This window comes from Hyla sarda, chromosome 4 (assembly GCF_029499605.1).
Source record: "Hyla sarda isolate aHylSar1 chromosome 4, aHylSar1.hap1, whole genome shotgun sequence".
Lineage (NCBI taxonomy): Eukaryota > Metazoa > Chordata > Amphibia > Anura > Hylidae > Hyla > Hyla sarda.
In genome coordinates, this window is record NC_079192.1 from 68,654,685 (window position 1) to 68,672,826 (window position 18,142).

An 18,142-nucleotide genomic window follows, 5' to 3' on the forward strand; every position below is an offset into this window, starting at 1 on the left:
GAAAGCAGGCACGTTATTAAGATTGTTTTCCCGATTGGAAAACAAACGCTAAAAGACCAGCCTTGATAACTTTTTAACATGAGAATATTTGATTGTAAACTAACTATCATCATACTGCAAACATCCAGCCCCAGTGGCCTAATGGATAAGGCACTGGCCTCCTAAGCCAGGGATTGTGGGTTCGAGTCCCATCTGGGGTGTATGCTTTCCTTCTCTATACCAGGTATCCATCAATGAGTTTTAGTTCAAGATAAAATGTGATTGATTGGCTTCTCTAATGATTCTCTTCCTTGTGAATTCAATCTTGCAAAATCTGGTACCATGCTTATCATGGAAACAATCCATCTGTAGCCATTCAATGCCTTCTGGCTGCTGTTGGAATGAGACAACAAAGGAAAGCCTCGCTCTTGACGAAAGCAAGCAAGCACACGATTAAGATTGTTTTCCGCATCTAAAGGTAAACAGCAAAAGACCATCCTTGATTACTCAATCACAATAGAAATTTTGCTTTTTAAAAAAACATATCATCATGTTTCCCCACAGGTGGCTAGCCCCAGTGGACTCCTAAGCCAGGGATAGTGGGTTCCAGTCCCATCTGGGGTGCTTGCTTTTCTTCCCTCTTTAAGGTAACCAAGGGTGTGTTTTAGTTCTGTTAAATGTGTTCCACTGTCTTCTCTAATAATTCATGTCCAAGTTGCTTGTAAAGTCGATCTCGCAAAAGCCAGATCTGATACTGATCACAGAAAGCATGCTTTTTAAAAAAAACATATCATCACGTTTCCCCACAGGTGGCTAGCCCCAGTGGACTCCTAAGCCAGAGATAGTGGGTTCCAGTCCCATCTGGGATGCTTGCTTTTCTTCCCTCTTTAAGGTAACCAAGGGTGTGTTTTAGTTTCGTTAAATGTGTTCCACTGTCTTCTCTAATAATTCATGTCCAAGTTGCTTGTAAAGTCGATCTCGCAAAAACCAGATCTGATACTGATCATAGAAAGCACGCTTTTTAAAATAACATATCATCACGTTTCCCCACAGGTGGCTAGCCCTAGTGGACTCCTAAGCCAGGGATAGTGGGTTCCAGTCCCATCTGGGGTGCTTGCTTTTCTTCCCTCTTTAAGGTAACAAAGGGTGTGTTTTAGTTTCATTAAATGTGTTCCACTGTCTTCTCTAATAATTCATGTCCAAGTTGCTTGTAAAGTCGATCTCGCAAAAGCCAGATCTGATACTGATCATAGAAAGCACCCTTGTAAAGCAGGCTTGTGAAGCACATGCAAAGCTCTAGTGGCGCAATCGGTCAGCGCGTGGTACTTATATAGCAGTAACTGTTGAGCAATGCCGAGGTTGTGAGTTCGAGCCTCACCTGGAGCATTCTTTTCTAACCTTTATTGTTATATAAAAACTGCAGTAGGGCAGCAAAGTCTTTTACCTGTTTTCCATGTATTGAAAGCAAATTATCAAAACGACACAACAAAAGAAGTTCTCGCTCTCGTCCTAAGAAAGCAGGCACGTTATTAAGATTGTTTTCCCGATTGGAAAACAAACGGTAAAAGACCGGCCTTGATAACTTTTTAACATGAGAATATTTGATTGTAAACTAACTATCATCAAGCTGCATACATCCAGCCCCAGTGGCCTAATGGATAAGGCACTGGCCTCCTAAGCCAGGGATTGTGGGTTCAAGTCCCATCTGGGGTGTATGCTTTCCTTCACTATACCAGGTATCCATCAATGAGTTTTAGTTCAAGATAAAATGTGATTGATTGGCTTCTCTAATGATTCTCTTCCTTGTGAAGTCAATCTTGCAAAATCTGGTACCATGCTTATCATGGAAACAATCCATCTGTAGCCATTCAATGCCTTCTGGCTGCTGTTGGAATGAGACAACAAAGGAAAGCCTCGCTCTTGACAAAAGCAAGCAAGCACACGATTAAGATTGTTTTCCGCATCTAAAGGTATACAGCAAAAGACCATCCTTGATTACTCAATCACAATAGAAATTTTGCTTTTTAAAAAAACATATCATCATGTTTCCCCACAGGTGGCTAGCCCCAGTGGACTCCTAAGCCAGGAATAGTGGGTTCCAGTCCCATCTGGGGTGCTTGCTTTTCTTCCCTCTTTAAGGTAACCAAGGGTGTGTTTTAGTTCTGTTAAATGTGTTCCACTGTCTTCTCTAATAATTCATGTCCAAGTTGCTTGTAAAGTCGATCTCGCAAAAGCCAGATCTGATACTGATCATAGAAAGCACGCTTTTTAAAAAAAAACATATCATCACGTTTCCCCACCGGTGGCTATCCCCAGTGGACTCCTAAGCCAGGAATAGTGGGTTCCAGTCCCATCTGGGGTGCTTGCTTTTCTTCCCTCTTTAAGGTGTGTTTTAGTTCTGTTAAATGTGTTCCACTGTCTTCTCTAATAATTCATGTCCAAGTTGCTTGTAAAGTCGTTCTCGCAAAAGCCAGATCTGATACTGATCATAGAAAGCACGCTTTTTAAAAAAAAACATATCATCACGTTTCCCCACCGGTGGCTATCCCCAGTGGACTCCTAAGCCAGGGATAGTGGGTTCCAGTCCCATCTGGGGTGCTTGCTTTTCTTCACTCTTTAAGGTAACCAAGGGTGTGTTTTAGTTTTGTTAAATGTGTTCCACTGTCTTCTCTAATAATTCATGTCCAAGTTGCTTGTAAAGTCGATCTCGCAAAAACCAGATCTGATACTGATCATAGAAAGCACGCTTTTTAAAATAACATATCATCACGTTTCCCCACAGGTGGCTAGCCCCAGTGGACTCCTAAGCCAGGGATAGTGGGTTCCAGTCCCATCTGGGGTGCTTGCTTTTCTTCCCTCTTTAAGGTAACAAAGGGTGTGTTTTAGTTTCATTAAATGTGTTCCACTGTCTTCTCTAATAATTCATGTCCAAGTTGCTTGTAAAGTCGATCTCGCAAAAACCAGATCTGATACTGATCATAGAAAGCACGCTTTTTAAAATAACATATCATCACGTTTCCCCACAGGTGGCTAGCCCCAGTGGACTCCTAAGCCAGGGATAGTGGGTTCCAGTCCCATCTGGGGTGCTTGCTTTTCTTCCCTCTTTAAGGTAACAAAGGGTGTGTTTTAGTTTCATTAAATGTGTTCCACTGTCTTCTCTAATAATTCATGTCCAAGTTGCTTGTAAAGTCGATCTCGCAAAAGCCAGAACTGATACTGATCATAGAAAGCACCCTTGTAAAGCAGGCTTGTGAAGCACATGCAAAGCTCCAGTGGCGCAATCGGTCAGCGCGCGGTACTTATAAAGCAGTAACTGTTGAGCAATGCCGAGGTTGTGAGTTCGAGCCTCACCTGGAGCATTCTTTTCTAACCTTTATTGTTATATAAAAACTGCAGTAGGGCAGCAAAGTCTTTTACCCGTTTTCCATGTATTGCAAGCAAATTATCAAAACGACACAACAAAAGAAGTTCTCGCTCTCGTCCTAAGAAAGCAGGCACGTTATTAAGATTGTTTTCCCGATTGGAAAACAAACGCTAAAAGACCAGCCTTGATAACTTTTTAACATGAGAATATTTGATTGTAAACTAACTATCATCATACTGCAAACATCCAGCCCCAGTGGCCTAATGGATAAGGCACTGGCCTCCTAAGCCAGGGATTGTGGGTTCGAGTCCCATCTGGGGTGTATGCTTTCCTTCTCTATACCAGGTATCCATCAATGAGTTTTAGTTCAAGATAAAATGTGATTGATTGGCTTCTCTAATGATTCTCTTCCTTGTGAATTCAATCTTGCAAAATCTGGTACCATGCTTATCATGGAAACAATCCATCTGTAGCCATTCAATGCCTTCTGGCTGCTTTTGGAATGAGACAACAAAGGAAAGCCTCGCTCTTGACGAAAGCAAGCAAGCACACGATTAAGATTGTTTTCCGCATCTAAAGGTAAACAGCAAAAGACCATCCTTGATTACTCAATCACAATAGAAATTTTGCTTTTTAAAAAAACATATCATCATGTTTCCCCACAGGTGGCTAGCCCCAGTGGACTCCTAAGCCAGGGATAGTGGGTTCCAGTCCCATCTGGGGTGCTTGCTTTTCTTCCCTCTTTAAGGTAACCAAGGGTGTGTTTTAGTTCTGTTAAATGTGTTCCACTGTCTTCTCTAATAATTCATGTCCAAGTTGCTTGTAAAGTCGATCTCGCAAAAGCCAGATCTGATACTGATCACAGAAAGCATGCTTTTTAAAAAAAACATATCATCACGTTTCCCCACAGGTGGCTAGCCCCAGTGGACTCCTAAGCCAGAGATAGTGGGTTCCAGTCCCATCTGGGATGCTTGCTTTTCTTCCCTCTTTAAGGTAACCAAGGGTGTGTTTTAGTTTCGTTAAATGTGTTCCACTGTTTTCTCTAATAATTCATGTCCAAGTTGCTTGTAAAGTCGATCTCGCAAAAACCAGATCTGATACTGATCATAGAAAGCACGCTTTTTAAAATAACATATCATCACGTTTCCCCACAGGTGGCTAGCCCTAGTGGACTCCTAAGCCAGGGATAGTGGGTTCCAGTCCCATCTGGGGTGCTTGCTTTTCTTCCCTCTTTAAGGTAACAAAGGGTGTGTTTTAGTTTCATTAAATGTGTTCCACTGTCTTCTCTAATAATTCATGTCCAAGTTGCTTGTAAAGTCGATCTCGCAAAAGCCAGATCTGATACTGATCATAGAAAGCACCCTTGTAAAGCAGGCTTGTGAAGCACATGCAAAGCTCTAGTGGCGCAATCGGTCAGCGCGTGGTACTTATATAGCAGTAACTGTTGAGCAATGCCGAGGTTGTGAGTTCGAGCCTCACCTGGAGCATTCTTTTCTAACCTTTATTGTTATATAAAAACTGCAGTAGGGCAGCAAAGTCTTTTACCTGTTTTCCATGTATTGTAAGCAAATTATCAAAACGACACAACAAAAGAAGTTCTCGCTCTCGTCCTAAGAAAGCAGGCACGTTATTAAGATTGTTTTCCCGATTGGAAAACAAACGGTAAAAGACCGGCCTTGATAACTTTTTAACATGAGAATATTTGATTGTAAACTAACTATCATCAAGCTGCATACATCCAGCCCCAGTGGCCTAATGGTAAGGCACTGGCCTCCTAAGCCAGGGATTGTGGGTTCAAGTCCCATCTGGGGTGTATGCTTTCCTTCACTATACCAGGTATCCATCAATGAGTTTTAGTTCAAGATAAAATGTGATTGATTGGCTTCTCTAATGATTCTCTTCCTTGTGAAGTCAATCTTGCAAAATCTGGTACCATGCTTATCATGGAAACAATCCATCTGTAGCCATTCAATGCCTTCTGGCTGCTGTTGGAATGAGACAACAAAGGAAAGCCTCGCTCTTGACAAAAGCAAGCAAGCACACGATTAAGATTGTTTTCCGCATCTAAAGGTATACAGCAAAAGACCATCCTTGATTACTCAATCACAATAGAAATTTTGCTTTTTAAAAAAACATATCATCATGTTTCCCCACAGGTGGCTAGCCCCAGTGGACTCCTAAGCCAGGAATAGTGGGTTCCAGTCCCATCTGGGGTGCTTGCTTTTCTTCCCTCTTTAAGGTAACCAAGGGTGTGTTTTAGTTCTGTTAAATGTGTTCCACTGTCTTCTCTAATAATTCATGTCCAAGTTGCTTGTAAAGTCGATCTCGCAAAAGCCAGATCTGATACTGATCATAGAAAGCACGCTTTTTAAAAAAAAACATATCATCATGTTTCCCCACCGGTGGCTATCCCCAGTGGACTCCTAAGCCAGGAATAGTGGGTTCCAGTCCCATCTGGGGTGCTTGCTTTTCTTCCCTCTTTAAGGTAACCAAGGGTGTGTTTTAGTTCTGTTAAATGTGTTCCACTGTCTTCTCTAATAATTCATGTCCAAGTTGCTTGTAAAGTCGATCTCGCAAAAGCCAGATCTGATACTGATCATAGAAAGCACGCTTTTTTAAAAAAAAAAAACATATCATCACGTTTCCCCACCGGTGGCTATCCCCAGTGGACTCCTAAGCCAGGGATAGTGGGTTCCAGTCCCATCTGGGGTGCTTGCTTTTCTTCACTCTTTAAGGTAACCAAGGGTGTGTTTTAGTTTTGTTAAATGTGTTCCACTGTCTTCTCTAATAATTCATGTCCAAGTTGCTTGTAAAGTCGATCTCGCAAAAACCAGATCTGATACTGATCATAGAAAGCACGCTTTTTAAAATAACATATCATCACGTTTCCCCACAGGTGGCTAGCCCCAGTGGACTCCTAAGCCAGGGATAGTGGGTTCCAGTCCCATCTGGGGTGCTTGCTTTTCTTCCCTCTTTAAGGTAACAAAGGGTGTGTTTTAGTTTCATTAAATGTGTTCCACTGTCTTCTCTAATAATTCATGTCCAAGTTGCTTGTAAAGTCGATCTCGCAAAAGCCAGATCTGATACTGATCATAGAAAGCACCCTTGTAAAGCAGGCTTGTGAAGCACATGCAAAGCTCTAGTGGCGCAATCGGTCAGCGCGTGGTACTTATATAGCAGTAACTGTTGAGCAATGCCGAGGTTGTGAGTTCGAGCCTCACCTGGAGCATTCTTTTCTAACCTTTATTGTTATATAAAAACTGCAGTAGGGCAGCAAAGTCTTTTACCCGTTTTCCATGTATTGTAAGCAAATTATCAAAACGACACAACAAAAGAAGTTCTCGCTCTCGTCCTAAGAAAGCAGGCACGTTATTAAGATTGTTTTCCCGATTGGAAAACAAATGGTAAAAGACCGGCCTTGATAACTTTTTAACATGAGAATATTTGATTGTAAACTAACTATCATCAAGCTGCATACATCCAGCCCCAGTGGCCTAATGGATAAGGCACTGGCCTCCTAAGCCAGGGATTGTGGGTTCAAGTCCCATCTGGGGTGTATGCTTTCCTTCACTATACCAGGTATCCATCAATGAGTTTTAGTTCAAGATAAAATGTGATTGATTGGCTTCTCTAATGATTCTCTTCCTTGTGAAGTCAATCTTGCAAAATCTGGTACCATGCTTATCATGGAAACAATCCATCTGTAGCCATTCAATGCCTTCTGGCTGCTGTTGGAATGAGACAACAAAGGAAAGCCTCGCTCTTGACAAAAGCAAGCAAGCACACGATTAAGATTGTTTTCCGCATCTAAAGGTATACAGCAAAAGACCATCCTTGATTACTCAATCACAATAGAAATTTTGCTTTTTAAAAAAACATATCATCATGTTTCCCCACAGGTGGCTAGCCCCAGTGGACTCCTAAGCCAGGAATAGTGGGTTCCAGTCCCATCTGGGGTGCTTGCTTTTCTTCCCTCTTTAAGGTAACCAAGGGTGTGTTTTAGTTCTGTTAAATGTGTTCCACTGTCTTCTCTAATAATTCATGTCCAAGTTGCTTGTAAAGTCGATCTCGCAAAAGCCAGATCTGATACTGATCATAGAAAGCACGCTTTTTAAAAAAAAACATATCATCATGTTTCCCCACCGGTGGCTATCCCCAGTGGACTCCTAAGCCAGGAATAGTGGGTTCCAGTCCCATCTGGGGTGCTTGCTTTTCTTCCCTCTTTAAGGTAACCAAGGGTGTGTTTTAGTTCTGTTAAATGTGTTCCACTGTCTTCTCTAATAATTCATGTCCAAGTTGCTTGTAAAGTCGATCTCGCAAAAGCCAGATCTGATACTGATCATAGAAAGCACGCTTTTTAAAAAAAAAAAAACATATCATCACGTTTCCCCACCGGTGGCTATCCCCAGTGGACTCCTAAGCCAGGGATAGTGGGTTCCAGTCCCATCTGGGGTGCTTGCTTTTCTTCACTCTTTAAGGTAACCAAGGGTGTGTTTTAGTTTTGTTAAATGTGTTCCACTGTCTTCTCTAATAATTCATGTCCAAGTTGCTTGTAAAGTCGATCTCGCAAAAACCAGATCTGATACTGATCATAGAAAGCACGCTTTTTAAAATAACATATCATCACGTTTCCCCACAGGTGGCTAGCCCCAGTGGACTCCTAAGCCAGGGATAGTGGGTTCCAGTCCCATCTGGGGTGCTTGCTTTTCTTCCCTCTTTAAGGTAACAAAGGGTGTGTTTTAGTTTCATTAAATGTGTTCCACTGTCTTCTCTAATAATTCATGTCCAAGTTGCTTGTAAAGTCGATCTCGCAAAAGCCAGATCTGATACTGATCATAGAAAGCACCCTTGTAAAGCAGGCTTGTGAAGCACATGCAAAGCTCTAGTGGCGCAATCGGTCAGCGCGTGGTACTTATATAGCAGTAACTGTTGAGCAATGCCGAGGTTGTGAGTTCGAGCCTCACCTGGAGCATTCTTTTCTAACCTTTATTGTTATATAAAAACTGCAGTAGGGCAGCAAAGTCTTTTACCCGTTTTCCATGTATTGTAAGCAAATTATCAAAACGACACAACAAAAGAAGTTCTCGCTCTCGTCCTAAGAAAGCAGGCACGTTATTAAGATTGTTTTCCCGATTGGAAAACAAATGGTAAAAGACCGGCCTTGATAACTTTTTAACATGAGAATATTTGATTGTAAACTAACTATCATCAAGCTGCATACATCCAGCCCCAGTGGCCTAATGGATAAGGCACTGGCCTCCTAAGCCAGGGATTGTGGGTTCAAGTCCCATCTGGGGTGTATGCTTTCCTTCACTATACCAGGTATCCATCAATGAGTTTTAGTTCAAGATAAAATGTGATTGATTGGCTTCTCTAATGATTCTCTTCCTTGTGAAGTCAATCTTGCAAAATCTGGTACCATGCTTATCATGGAAACAATCCATCTGTAGCCATTCAATGCCTTCTGGCTGCTGTTGGAATGAGACAACAAAGGAAAGCCTCGCTCTTGACAAAAGCAAGCAAGCACACGATTAAGATTGTTTTCCGCATCTAAAGGTATACAGCAAAAGACCATCCTTGATTACTCAATCACATTAGAAATTTTGCTTTTTAAAAAAACATATCATCATGTTTCCCCACAGGTGGCTAGCCCCAGTGGACTCCTAAGCCAGGAATAGTGGGTTCCAGTCCCATCTGGGGTGCTTGCTTTTCTTCCCTTTTTAAGGTAACCAAGGGTGTGTTTTAGTTCTGTTAAATGTGTTCCACTGTCTTCTCTAATAATTCATGTCCAAGTTGCTTGTAAAGTCGATCTCGCAAAAGCCAGATCTGATACTGATCATAGAAAGCACGCTTTTAAAAAAAAAACATATCATCACGTTTCCCCACCGGTGGCTATCCCCAGTGGACTCCTAAGCCAGGGATAGTGGGTTCCAGTCCCATCTGGGGTGCTTGCTTTTCTTCACTCTTTAAGGTAACCAAGGGTGTGTTTTAGTTTTGTTAAATGTGTTCCACTGTCTTCTCTAATAATTCATGTCCAAGTTGCTTGTAAAGTCGATCTCGCAAAAACCAGATCTGATACTGATCATAGAAAGCACGCTTTTTAAAATAACATATTATCACGTTTCCCCACAGGTGGCTAGCCCCAGTGGACTCCTAAGCCAGGGATAGTGGGTTCCAGTCCCATCTGGGGTGCTTGCTTTTCTTCCCTCTTTAAGGTAACAAAGGGTGTGTTTTAGTTTCATTAAATGTGTTCCACTGTCTTCTCTAATAATTCATGTCCAAGTTGCTTGTAAAGTCGATCTCGCAAAAGCCAGATCTGATACTGATCATAGAAAGCACCCTTGTAAAGCAGGCTTGTGAAGCACATGCAAAGCTCCAGTGGCGCAATCGGTCAGCGCGCGGTACTTATAAAGCAGTAACTGTTGAGCAATGCCGAGGTTGTGAGTTCGAGCCTCACCTGGAGCATTCTTTTCTAACCTTTATTGTTATATAAAAACTGCAGTAGGGCAGCAAAGACTTTTACCCGTTTTCCATGTATTGCAAGCAAATTATCAAAACGACACAACAAAAGAAGTTCTCGCTCTCGTCCTAAGAAAGCAGGCACGTTATTAAGATTGTTTTCCCGATTGGAAAACAAACGCTAAAAGACCAGCCTTGATAACTTTTTAACATGAGAATATTTGATTGTAAACTAACTATCATCATACTGCAAACATCCAGCCCCAGTGGCCTAATGGATAAGGCACTGGCCTCCTAAGCCAGGGATTGTGGGTTCGAGTCCCATCTGGGGTGTATGCTTTCCTTCTCTATACCAGGTATCCATCAATGAGTTTTAGTTCAAGATAAAATGTGATTGATTGGCTTCTCTAATGATTCTCTTCCTTGTGAATTCAATCTTGCAAAATCTGGTACCATGCTTATCATGGAAACAATCCATCTGTAGCCATTCAATGCCTTCTGGCTGCTGTTGGAATGAGACAACAAAGGAAAGCCTCGCTCTTGACGAAAGCAAGCAAGCACACGATTAAGATTGTTTTCCGCATCTAAAGGTAAACAGCAAAAGACCATCCTTGATTACTCAATCACAATAGAAATTTTGCTTTTTAAAAAAACATATCATCATGTTTCCCCACAGGTGGCTAGCCCCAGTGGACTCCTAAGCCAGGGATAGTGGGTTCCAGTCCCATCTGGGGTGCTTGCTTTTCTTCCCTCTTTAAGGTAACCAAGGGTGTGTTTTAGTTCTGTTAAATGTGTTCCACTGTCTTCTCTAATAATTCATGTCCAAGTTGCTTGTAAAGTCGATCTCGCAAAAGCCAGATCTGATACTGATCACAGAAAGCATGCTTTTTGAAAAAAACATATCATCACGTTTCCCCACAGGTGGCTAGCCCCAGTGGACTCCTAAGCCAGAGATAGTGGGTTCCAGTCCCATCTGGGATGCTTGCTTTTCTTCCCTCTTTAAGGTAACCAAGGGTGTGTTTTAGTTTCGTTAAATGTGTTCCACTGTCTTCTCTAATAATTCATGTCCAAGTTGCTTGTAAAGTCGATCTCGCAAAAACCAGATCTGATACTGATCATAGAAAGCACGCTTTTTAAAATAACATATCATCACGTTTCCCCACAGGTGGCTAGCCCTAGTGGACTCCTAAGCCAGGGATAGTGGGTTCCAGTCCCATCTGGGGTGCTTGCTTTTCTTCCCTCTTTAAGGTAACAAAGGGTGTGTTTTAGTTTCATTAAATGTGTTCCACTGTCTTCTCTAATAATTCATGTCCAAGTTGCTTGTAAAGTCGATCTCGCAAAAGCCAGATTTGATACTGATCATAGAAAGCACCCTTGTAAAGCAGGCTTGTGAAGCACATGCAAAGCTCTAGTGGCGCAATCGGTCAGCGCGTGGTACTTATATAGCAGTAACTGTTGAGCAATGCCGAGGTTGTGAGTTCGAGCCTCACCTGGAGCATTCTTTTCTAACCTTTATTGTTATATAAAAACTGCAGTAGGGCAGCAAAGTCTTTTACCTGTTTTCCATGTATTGAAAGTAAATTATCAAAACGACACAACAAAAGAAGTTCTCGCTCTCGTCCTAAGAAAGCAGGCACGTTATTAAGATTGTTTTACCGATTGGAAAACAAACGGTAAAAGACCGGCCTTGATAACTTTTTAACATGAGAATATTTGATTGTAAACTAACTATCATCAAGCTGCATACATCCAGCCCCAGTGGCCTAATGGATAAGGCACTGGCCTCCTAAGCCAGGGATTGTGGGTTCAAGTCCCATCTGGGGTGTATGCTTTCCTTCACTATACCAGGTATCCATCAATGAGTTTTAGTTCAAGATAAAATGTGATTGATTGGCTTCTCTAATGATTCTCTTCCTTGTGAAGTCAATCTTGCAAAATCTGGTACCATGCTTATCATGGAAACAATCCATCTGTAGCCATTCAATGCCTTCTGGCTGCTGTTGGAATGAGACAACAAAGGAAAGCCTCGCTCTTGACAAAAGCAAGCAAGCACACGATTAAGATTGTTTTCCGCATCTAAAGGTATACAGCAAAAGACCATCCTTGATTACTCAATCACAATAGAAATTTTGCTTTTTAAAAAAACATATCATCATGTTTCCCCACAGGTGGCTAGCCCCAGTGGACTCCTAAGCCAGGAATAGTGGGTTCCAGTCCCATCTGGGGTGCTTGCTTTTCTTCCCTCTTTAAGGTAACCAAGGGTGTGTTTTAGTTCTGTTAAATGTGTTCCACTGTCTTCTCTAATAATTCATGTCCAAGTTGCTTGTAAAGTCGATCTCGCAAAAGCCAGATCTGATACTGATCATAGAAAGCACGCTTTTTAAAAAAAAACATATCATCACGTTTCCCCACCGGTGGCTATCCCCAGTGGACTCCTAAGCCAGGAATAGTGGGTTCCAGTCCCATCTGGGGTGCTTGCTTTTCTTCCCTCTTTAAGGTAACCAAGGGTGTGTTTTAGTTCTGTTAAATGTGTTCCACTGTCTTCTCTAATAATTCATGTCCAAGTTGCTTGTAAAGTCGTTCTCGCAAAAGCCAGATCTGATACTGATCATAGAAAGCACGCTTTTTAAAAAAAAACATATCATCACGTTTCCCCACCGGTGGCTATCCCCAGTGGACTCCTAAGCCAGGGATAGTGGGTTCCAGTCCCATCTGGGGTGCTTGCTTTTCTTCACTCTTTAAGGTAACCAAGGGTGTGTTTTAGTTTTGTTAAATGTGTTCCACTGTCTTCTCTAATAATTCATGTCCAAGTTGCTTGTAAAGTCGATCTCGCAAAAACCAGATCTGATACTGATCATAGAAAGCACGCTTTTTAAAATAACATATCATCACGTTTCCCCACAGGTGGCTAGCCCCAGTGGACTCCTAAGCCAGGGATAGTGGGTTCCAGTCCCATCTGGGGTGCTTGCTTTTCTTCCCTCTTTAAGGTAACAAAGGGTGTGTTTTAGTTTCATTAAATGTGTTCCACTGTCTTCTCTAATAATTCATGTCCAAGTTGCTTGTAAAGTCGATCTCGCAAAAGCCAGATCTGATACTGATCATAGAAAGCACCCTTGTAAAGCAGGCTTGTGAAGCACATGCAAAGCTCCAGTGGCGCAAGCGGTCAGCGCGCAGTACTTATAAAGCAGTAACTGTTGAGCAATGCCGAGGTTGTGAGTTCGAGCCTCACCTGGAGCATTCTTTTCTAACCTTTATTGTTATATAAAAACTGCAGTAGGGCAGCAAAGTCTTTTACCCGTTTTCCATGTATTGCAAGCAAATTATCAAAACGACACAACAAAAGAAGTTCTCGCTCTCGTCCTAAGAAAGCAGGCACGATATTAAGATTGTTTTCCCGATTGGAAAACAAACGCTAAAAGACCAGCCTTGATAACTTTTTAACATGAGAATATTTGATTGTAAACTAACTATCATCATACTGCAAACATCCAGCCCCAGTGGCCTAATGGATAAGGCACTGGCCTCCTAAGCCAGGGATTGTGGGTTCGAGTCCCATCTGGGGTGTATGCTTTCCTTCTCTATACCAGGTATCCATCAATGAGTTTTAGTTCAAGATAAAATGTGATTGATTGGCTTCTCTAATGATTCTCTTCCTTGTGAATTCAATCTTGCAAAATCTGGTACCATGCTTATCATGGAAACAATCCATCTGTAGCCATTCAATGCCTTCTGGCTGCTGTTGGAATGAGACAACAAAGGAAAGCCTCGCTCTTGACGAAAGCAAGCAAGCACACGATTAAGATTGTTTTCCGCATCTAAAGGTAAACAGCAAAAGACCATCCTTGATTACTCAATCACAATAGAAATTTTGCTTTTTAAAAAAACATATCATCATGTTTCCCCACAGGTGGCTAGCCCCAGTGGACTCCTAAGCCAGGGATAGTGGGTTCCAGTCCCATCTGGGGTGCTTGCTTTTCTTCCCTCTTTAAGGTAACCAAGGGTGTGTTTTAGTTCTGTTAAATGTGTTCCACTGTCTTCTCTAATAATTCATGTCCAAGTTGCTTGTAAAGTCGATCTCGCAAAAGCCAGATCTGATACTGATCACAGAAAGCACGCTTTTTAAAAAAAACATATCATCACGTTTCCCCACAGGTGGCTAGCCCCAGTGGACTCCTAAGCCAGAGATAGTGGGTTCCAGTCCCATCTGGGATGCTTGCTTTTCTTCCCTCTTTAAGGTAACCAAGGGTGTGTTTTAGTTTCGTTAAATGTGTTCCACTGTCTTCTCTAATAATTCATGTCCAAGTTGCTTGTAAAGTCGATCTCGCAAAAACCAGATCTGATACTGATCATAGAAAGCACGCTTTTTAAAATAACATATCATCACGTTTCCCCACAGGTGGCTAGCCCCAGTGGACTCCTAAGCCAGGGATAGTGGGTTCCAGTCCCATCTGGGGTGCTTGCTTTTCTTCCCTCTTTAAGGTAACAAAGGGTGTGTTTTAGTTTCATTAAATGTGTTCCACTGTCTTCTCTAATAATTCATGTCCAAGTTGCTTGTAAAGTCGATCTCGCAAAAGCCAGAACTGATACTGATCATAGAAAGCACCCTTGTAAAGCAGGCTTGTGAAGCACATGCAAAGCTCCAGTGGCGCAATCGGTCAGCGCGCGGTACTTATAAAGCAGTAACTGTTGAGCAATGCCGAGGTTGTGAGTTCGAGCCTCACCTGGAGCATTCTTTTCTAACCTTTATTGTTATATAAAAACTGCAGTAGGGCAGCAAAGTCTTTTACCCGTTTTCCATGTATTGTAAGCAAATTATCAAAACGACACAACAAAAGAAGTTCTCGCTCTCGTCCTAAGAAAGCAGGCACGTTATTAAGATTGTTTTCCCGATTGGAAAACAAATGGTAAAAGACCGGCCTTGATAACTTTTTAACATGAGAATATTTGATTGTAAACTAACTATCATCAAGCTGCATACATCCAGCCCCAGTGGCCTAATGGATAAGGCACTGGCCTCCTAAGCCAGGGATTGTGGGTTCAAGTCCCATCTGGGGTGTATGCTTTCCTTCACTATACCAGGTATCCATCAATGAGTTTTAGTTCAAGATAAAATGTGATTGATTGGCTTCTCTAATGATTCTCTTCCTTGTGAAGTCAATCTTGCAAAATCTGGTACCATGCTTATCATGGAAACAATCCATCTGTAGCCATTCAATGCCTTCTGGCTGCTGTTGGAATGAGACAACAAAGGAAAGCCTCGCTCTTGACAAAAGCAAGCAAGCACACGATTAAGATTGTTTTCCGCATCTAAAGGTATACAGCAAAAGACCATCCTTGATTACTCAATCACAATAGAAATTTTGCTTTTTAAAAAAACATATCATCATGTTTCCCCACAGGTGGCTAGCCCCAGTGGACTCCTAAGCCAGGAATAGTGGGTTCCAGTCCCATCTGGGGTGCTTGCTTTTCTTCCCTCTTTAAGGTAACCAAGGGTGTGTTTTAGTTCTGTTAAATGTGTTCCACTGTCTTCTCTAATAATTCATGTCCAAGTTGCTTGTAAAGTCGATCTCGCAAAAGCCAGATCTGATACTGATCATAGAAAGCACGCTTTTTTAAAAAAAACATATCATCACGTTTCCCCACCGGTGGCTATCCCCAGTGGACTCCTAAGCCAGGGATAGTGGGTTCCAGTCCCATCTGGGGTGCTTGCTTTTCTTCCCTCTTTAAGGTAACAAAGGGTGTGTTTTAGTTTAATTAAATGTGTTCCACTGTCTTCTCTAATAATTCATGTCCAAGTTGCTTGTAAAGTCGATCTCGCAAAAGCCAGATCTGATACTGATCATAGAAAGCACCCTTGTAAAGCAGGCTTGTGAAGCACATGCAAAGCTCCAGTGGCGCAATCGGTCAGCGCGCGGTACTTATAAAGCAGGAACTGTTGAGCAATGCCAAGGTTGTGGGTTCAAGCCTCACCTGGAGCAATCTTTTCTAACCTTTATTGTTATATAAAAACTGCAGTAGGGCAGCAAAGTCTTTTACCCGTTTTCCATGTATTGCAAGCAAATTATCAAAACGACACAACAAAAGAAGTTCTCGCTCTCGTCCTAAGAAAGCAGGCACGTTATTAAGATTGTTTTCCCGATTGGAAAACAAACGCTAAAAGACCAGCCTTGATAACTTTTTAACATGAGAATATTTGATTGTAAACTAACTATCATCATACTGCAAACATCCAGCCCCAGTGGCCTAATGGATAAGGCACTGGCCTCCTAAGCCAGGGATTGTGGGTTCGAGTCCCATCTGGGGTGTATGCTTTCCTTCTCTATACCAGGTATCCATCAATGAGTTTTAGTTCAAGATAAAATGTGATTGATTGGCTTCTCTAATGATTCTCTTCCTTGTGAATTCAATCTTGCAAAATCTGGTACCATGCTTATCATGGAAACAATCCATCTGTAGCCATTCAATGCCTTCTGGCTGCTGTTGGAATGAGACAACAAAGGAAAGCCTCGCTCTTGACGAAAGCAAGCAAGCACACGATTAAGATTGTTTTCCGCATCTAAAGGTAAACAGCAAAAGACCATCCTTGATTACTCAATCACAATAGAAATTTAGCTTTTTAAAAAAACATATCATCATGTTTCCCCACAGGTGGCTAGCCCCAGTGGACTCCTAAGCCAGGGATAGTGGGTTCCAGTCCCATCTGGGGTGCTTGCTTTTCTTCCCTCTTTAAGGTAACCAAGGGTGTGTTTTAGTTCTGTTAAATGTGTTCCACTGTCTTCTCTGATAATTCATGTCCAAGTTGCTTGTAAAGTCGATCTCGCAAAAGCCAGATCTGATACTGATCACAGAAAGCACGCTTTTTAAAAAAAACATATCATCATGTTTCCCCACAGGTGGCTAGCCCCAGTGGACTCCTAAGCCAGAGATAGTGGGTTCCAGTCCCATCTGGGATGCTTGCTTTTCTTCCCTCTTTAAGGTAACCAAGGGTGTGTTTTAGTTTCGTTAAATGTGTTCCACTGTCTTCTCTAATAATTCATGTCCAAGTTGCTTGTAAAGTCGATCTCGCAAAAACCAGATCTGATACTGATCATAGAAAGCACGCTTTTTAAAATAACATATCATCACGTTTCCCCACAGGTGGCTAGCCCTAGTGGACTCCTAAGCCAGGGATAGTGGGTTCCAGTCCCATCTGGGGTGCTTGCTTTTCTTCCCTCTTTAAGGTAACAAAGGGTGTGTTTTAGTTTCATTAAATGTGTTCCACTGTCTTCTCTAATAATTCATGTCCAAGTTGCTTGTAAAGTCGATCTCGCAAAAGCCAGATCTGATACTGATCATAGAAAGCACCCTTGTAAAGCAGGCTTGTGAAGCACATGCAAAGCTCTAGTGGCGCAATCGGTCAGCGCGTGGTACTTATATAGCAGTTACTGTTGAGCAATGCCGAGGTTGTGAGTTCGAGCCTCACCTAGAGCATTCTTTTCTAACCTTTATTGTTATATAAAAACTGCAGTAGGGCAGCAAAGTCTTTTACCCGTTTTCCATGTATTGTAAGCAAATTATCAAAACGACACAACAAAAGAAGTTCTCGCTCTCGTCCTAAGAAAGCAGGCACGTTATTAAGATTGTTTTCCCGATTGGAAAACAAATGGTAAAAGACCGGCCTTGATAACTTTTTAACATGAGAATATTTGATTGTAAACTAACTATCATCAAGCTGCATACATCCAGCCCCAGTGGCCTAATGGATAAGGCACTGGCCTCCTAAGCCAGGGATTGTGGGTTTGAGTCCCATCTGGGGTGTATGCTTTCCTTCTCTATACCAGGTATCCATCAATGAGTTTTAGTTCAAGATAAAATGTGATTGATTGGCTTCTCTAATGATTCTCTTCCTTGTGAATTCAATCTTGCAAAATCTGGTACCATGCTTATCATGGAAACAATCCATCTGTAGCCATTCAATGCCTTCTGGCTGCTGTTGGAATGAGACAACAAAGGAAAGCCTCGCTCTTGACGAAAGCAAGCAAGCACACGATTAAGATTGTTTCCCGCATCTAAAGGTAAACAGCAAAAGACCATCCTTGATTACTCAATCACAATAGAAATTTTGCTTTTTAAAAAAACATATCATCATGTTTCCCCACAGGTGGCTAGCCCCAGTGGACTCCTAAGCCAGGGATAGTGGGTTCCAGTCCCATCTGGGGTGCTTGCTTTTCTTCCCTCTTTAAGGTAACCAAGGGTGTGTTTTAGTTCTGTTAAATGTGTTCCACTGTCTTCTCTAATAATTCATGTCCAAGTTGCTTGTAAAGTCGATCTCACAAAAGCCAGATCTGATACTGATCATAG

At 42.0% G+C, this 18,142-nt stretch overlaps 23 non-coding genes across 23 annotated transcripts; all 23 read left to right on the top strand.

The window, feature by feature from the left end:
• The first annotated feature begins 127 nt into the window (after window positions 1-127).
• On the top strand, window positions 128-200 carry TRNAR-CCU (transfer RNA arginine (anticodon CCU)). The gene has a single exon. It is a non-coding gene; the product is annotated as a tRNA-Arg (tRNA).
• A 1,072-nt stretch (window positions 201-1,272) lies between these two features.
• On the top strand, window positions 1,273-1,365 carry TRNAI-UAU (transfer RNA isoleucine (anticodon UAU)). The gene is given in 2 exon segments: window positions 1,273-1,310; window positions 1,330-1,365. It is a non-coding gene; the product is annotated as a tRNA-Ile (tRNA).
• A 254-nt stretch (window positions 1,366-1,619) lies between these two features.
• On the top strand, window positions 1,620-1,692 carry TRNAR-CCU (transfer RNA arginine (anticodon CCU)). Its single transcript has one exon. It is a non-coding gene; the product is annotated as a tRNA-Arg (tRNA).
• Window positions 1,693-3,245: 1,553 nt separating this feature from the next.
• On the top strand, window positions 3,246-3,338 carry TRNAI-UAU (transfer RNA isoleucine (anticodon UAU)). The gene is given in 2 exon segments: window positions 3,246-3,283; window positions 3,303-3,338. It is a non-coding gene; the product is annotated as a tRNA-Ile (tRNA).
• A 254-nt stretch (window positions 3,339-3,592) lies between these two features.
• TRNAR-CCU (transfer RNA arginine (anticodon CCU)) lies at window positions 3,593-3,665 on the top strand. The gene has a single exon. It is a non-coding gene; the product is annotated as a tRNA-Arg (tRNA).
• A 1,072-nt stretch (window positions 3,666-4,737) lies between these two features.
• Window positions 4,738-4,830, top strand: TRNAI-UAU (transfer RNA isoleucine (anticodon UAU)). Its single transcript is given in 2 exon segments — window positions 4,738-4,775; window positions 4,795-4,830. It is a non-coding gene; the product is annotated as a tRNA-Ile (tRNA).
• A 254-nt stretch (window positions 4,831-5,084) lies between these two features.
• Window positions 5,085-5,156, top strand: TRNAR-CCU (transfer RNA arginine (anticodon CCU)). Its single transcript has one exon. It is a non-coding gene; the product is annotated as a tRNA-Arg (tRNA).
• Window positions 5,157-6,479: 1,323 nt separating this feature from the next.
• TRNAI-UAU (transfer RNA isoleucine (anticodon UAU)) lies at window positions 6,480-6,572 on the top strand. Its single transcript is given in 2 exon segments — window positions 6,480-6,517; window positions 6,537-6,572. It is a non-coding gene; the product is annotated as a tRNA-Ile (tRNA).
• Window positions 6,573-6,826: 254 nt separating this feature from the next.
• On the top strand, window positions 6,827-6,899 carry TRNAR-CCU (transfer RNA arginine (anticodon CCU)). The gene has a single exon. It is a non-coding gene; the product is annotated as a tRNA-Arg (tRNA).
• Window positions 6,900-8,222: 1,323 nt separating this feature from the next.
• TRNAI-UAU (transfer RNA isoleucine (anticodon UAU)) lies at window positions 8,223-8,315 on the top strand. The gene is given in 2 exon segments: window positions 8,223-8,260; window positions 8,280-8,315. It is a non-coding gene; the product is annotated as a tRNA-Ile (tRNA).
• Window positions 8,316-8,569: 254 nt separating this feature from the next.
• On the top strand, window positions 8,570-8,642 carry TRNAR-CCU (transfer RNA arginine (anticodon CCU)). Its single transcript has one exon. It is a non-coding gene; the product is annotated as a tRNA-Arg (tRNA).
• Window positions 8,643-9,715: 1,073 nt separating this feature from the next.
• On the top strand, window positions 9,716-9,808 carry TRNAI-UAU (transfer RNA isoleucine (anticodon UAU)). Its single transcript is given in 2 exon segments — window positions 9,716-9,753; window positions 9,773-9,808. It is a non-coding gene; the product is annotated as a tRNA-Ile (tRNA).
• A 254-nt stretch (window positions 9,809-10,062) lies between these two features.
• On the top strand, window positions 10,063-10,135 carry TRNAR-CCU (transfer RNA arginine (anticodon CCU)). The gene has a single exon. It is a non-coding gene; the product is annotated as a tRNA-Arg (tRNA).
• A 1,072-nt stretch (window positions 10,136-11,207) lies between these two features.
• Window positions 11,208-11,300, top strand: TRNAI-UAU (transfer RNA isoleucine (anticodon UAU)). Its single transcript is given in 2 exon segments — window positions 11,208-11,245; window positions 11,265-11,300. It is a non-coding gene; the product is annotated as a tRNA-Ile (tRNA).
• A 254-nt stretch (window positions 11,301-11,554) lies between these two features.
• Window positions 11,555-11,627, top strand: TRNAR-CCU (transfer RNA arginine (anticodon CCU)). Its single transcript has one exon. It is a non-coding gene; the product is annotated as a tRNA-Arg (tRNA).
• Window positions 11,628-12,946: 1,319 nt separating this feature from the next.
• TRNAI-UAU (transfer RNA isoleucine (anticodon UAU)) lies at window positions 12,947-13,039 on the top strand. The gene is given in 2 exon segments: window positions 12,947-12,984; window positions 13,004-13,039. It is a non-coding gene; the product is annotated as a tRNA-Ile (tRNA).
• A 254-nt stretch (window positions 13,040-13,293) lies between these two features.
• On the top strand, window positions 13,294-13,366 carry TRNAR-CCU (transfer RNA arginine (anticodon CCU)). Its single transcript has one exon. It is a non-coding gene; the product is annotated as a tRNA-Arg (tRNA).
• Window positions 13,367-14,438: 1,072 nt separating this feature from the next.
• TRNAI-UAU (transfer RNA isoleucine (anticodon UAU)) lies at window positions 14,439-14,531 on the top strand. The gene is given in 2 exon segments: window positions 14,439-14,476; window positions 14,496-14,531. It is a non-coding gene; the product is annotated as a tRNA-Ile (tRNA).
• A 254-nt stretch (window positions 14,532-14,785) lies between these two features.
• On the top strand, window positions 14,786-14,858 carry TRNAR-CCU (transfer RNA arginine (anticodon CCU)). Its single transcript has one exon. It is a non-coding gene; the product is annotated as a tRNA-Arg (tRNA).
• An 829-nt stretch (window positions 14,859-15,687) lies between these two features.
• On the top strand, window positions 15,688-15,780 carry TRNAI-UAU (transfer RNA isoleucine (anticodon UAU)). Its single transcript is given in 2 exon segments — window positions 15,688-15,725; window positions 15,745-15,780. It is a non-coding gene; the product is annotated as a tRNA-Ile (tRNA).
• Window positions 15,781-16,034: 254 nt separating this feature from the next.
• Window positions 16,035-16,107, top strand: TRNAR-CCU (transfer RNA arginine (anticodon CCU)). Its single transcript has one exon. It is a non-coding gene; the product is annotated as a tRNA-Arg (tRNA).
• A 1,072-nt stretch (window positions 16,108-17,179) lies between these two features.
• On the top strand, window positions 17,180-17,272 carry TRNAI-UAU (transfer RNA isoleucine (anticodon UAU)). The gene is given in 2 exon segments: window positions 17,180-17,217; window positions 17,237-17,272. It is a non-coding gene; the product is annotated as a tRNA-Ile (tRNA).
• Window positions 17,273-17,526: 254 nt separating this feature from the next.
• Window positions 17,527-17,599, top strand: TRNAR-CCU (transfer RNA arginine (anticodon CCU)). The gene has a single exon. It is a non-coding gene; the product is annotated as a tRNA-Arg (tRNA).
• The last annotated feature ends 543 nt before the right edge of the window (window positions 17,600-18,142 follow it).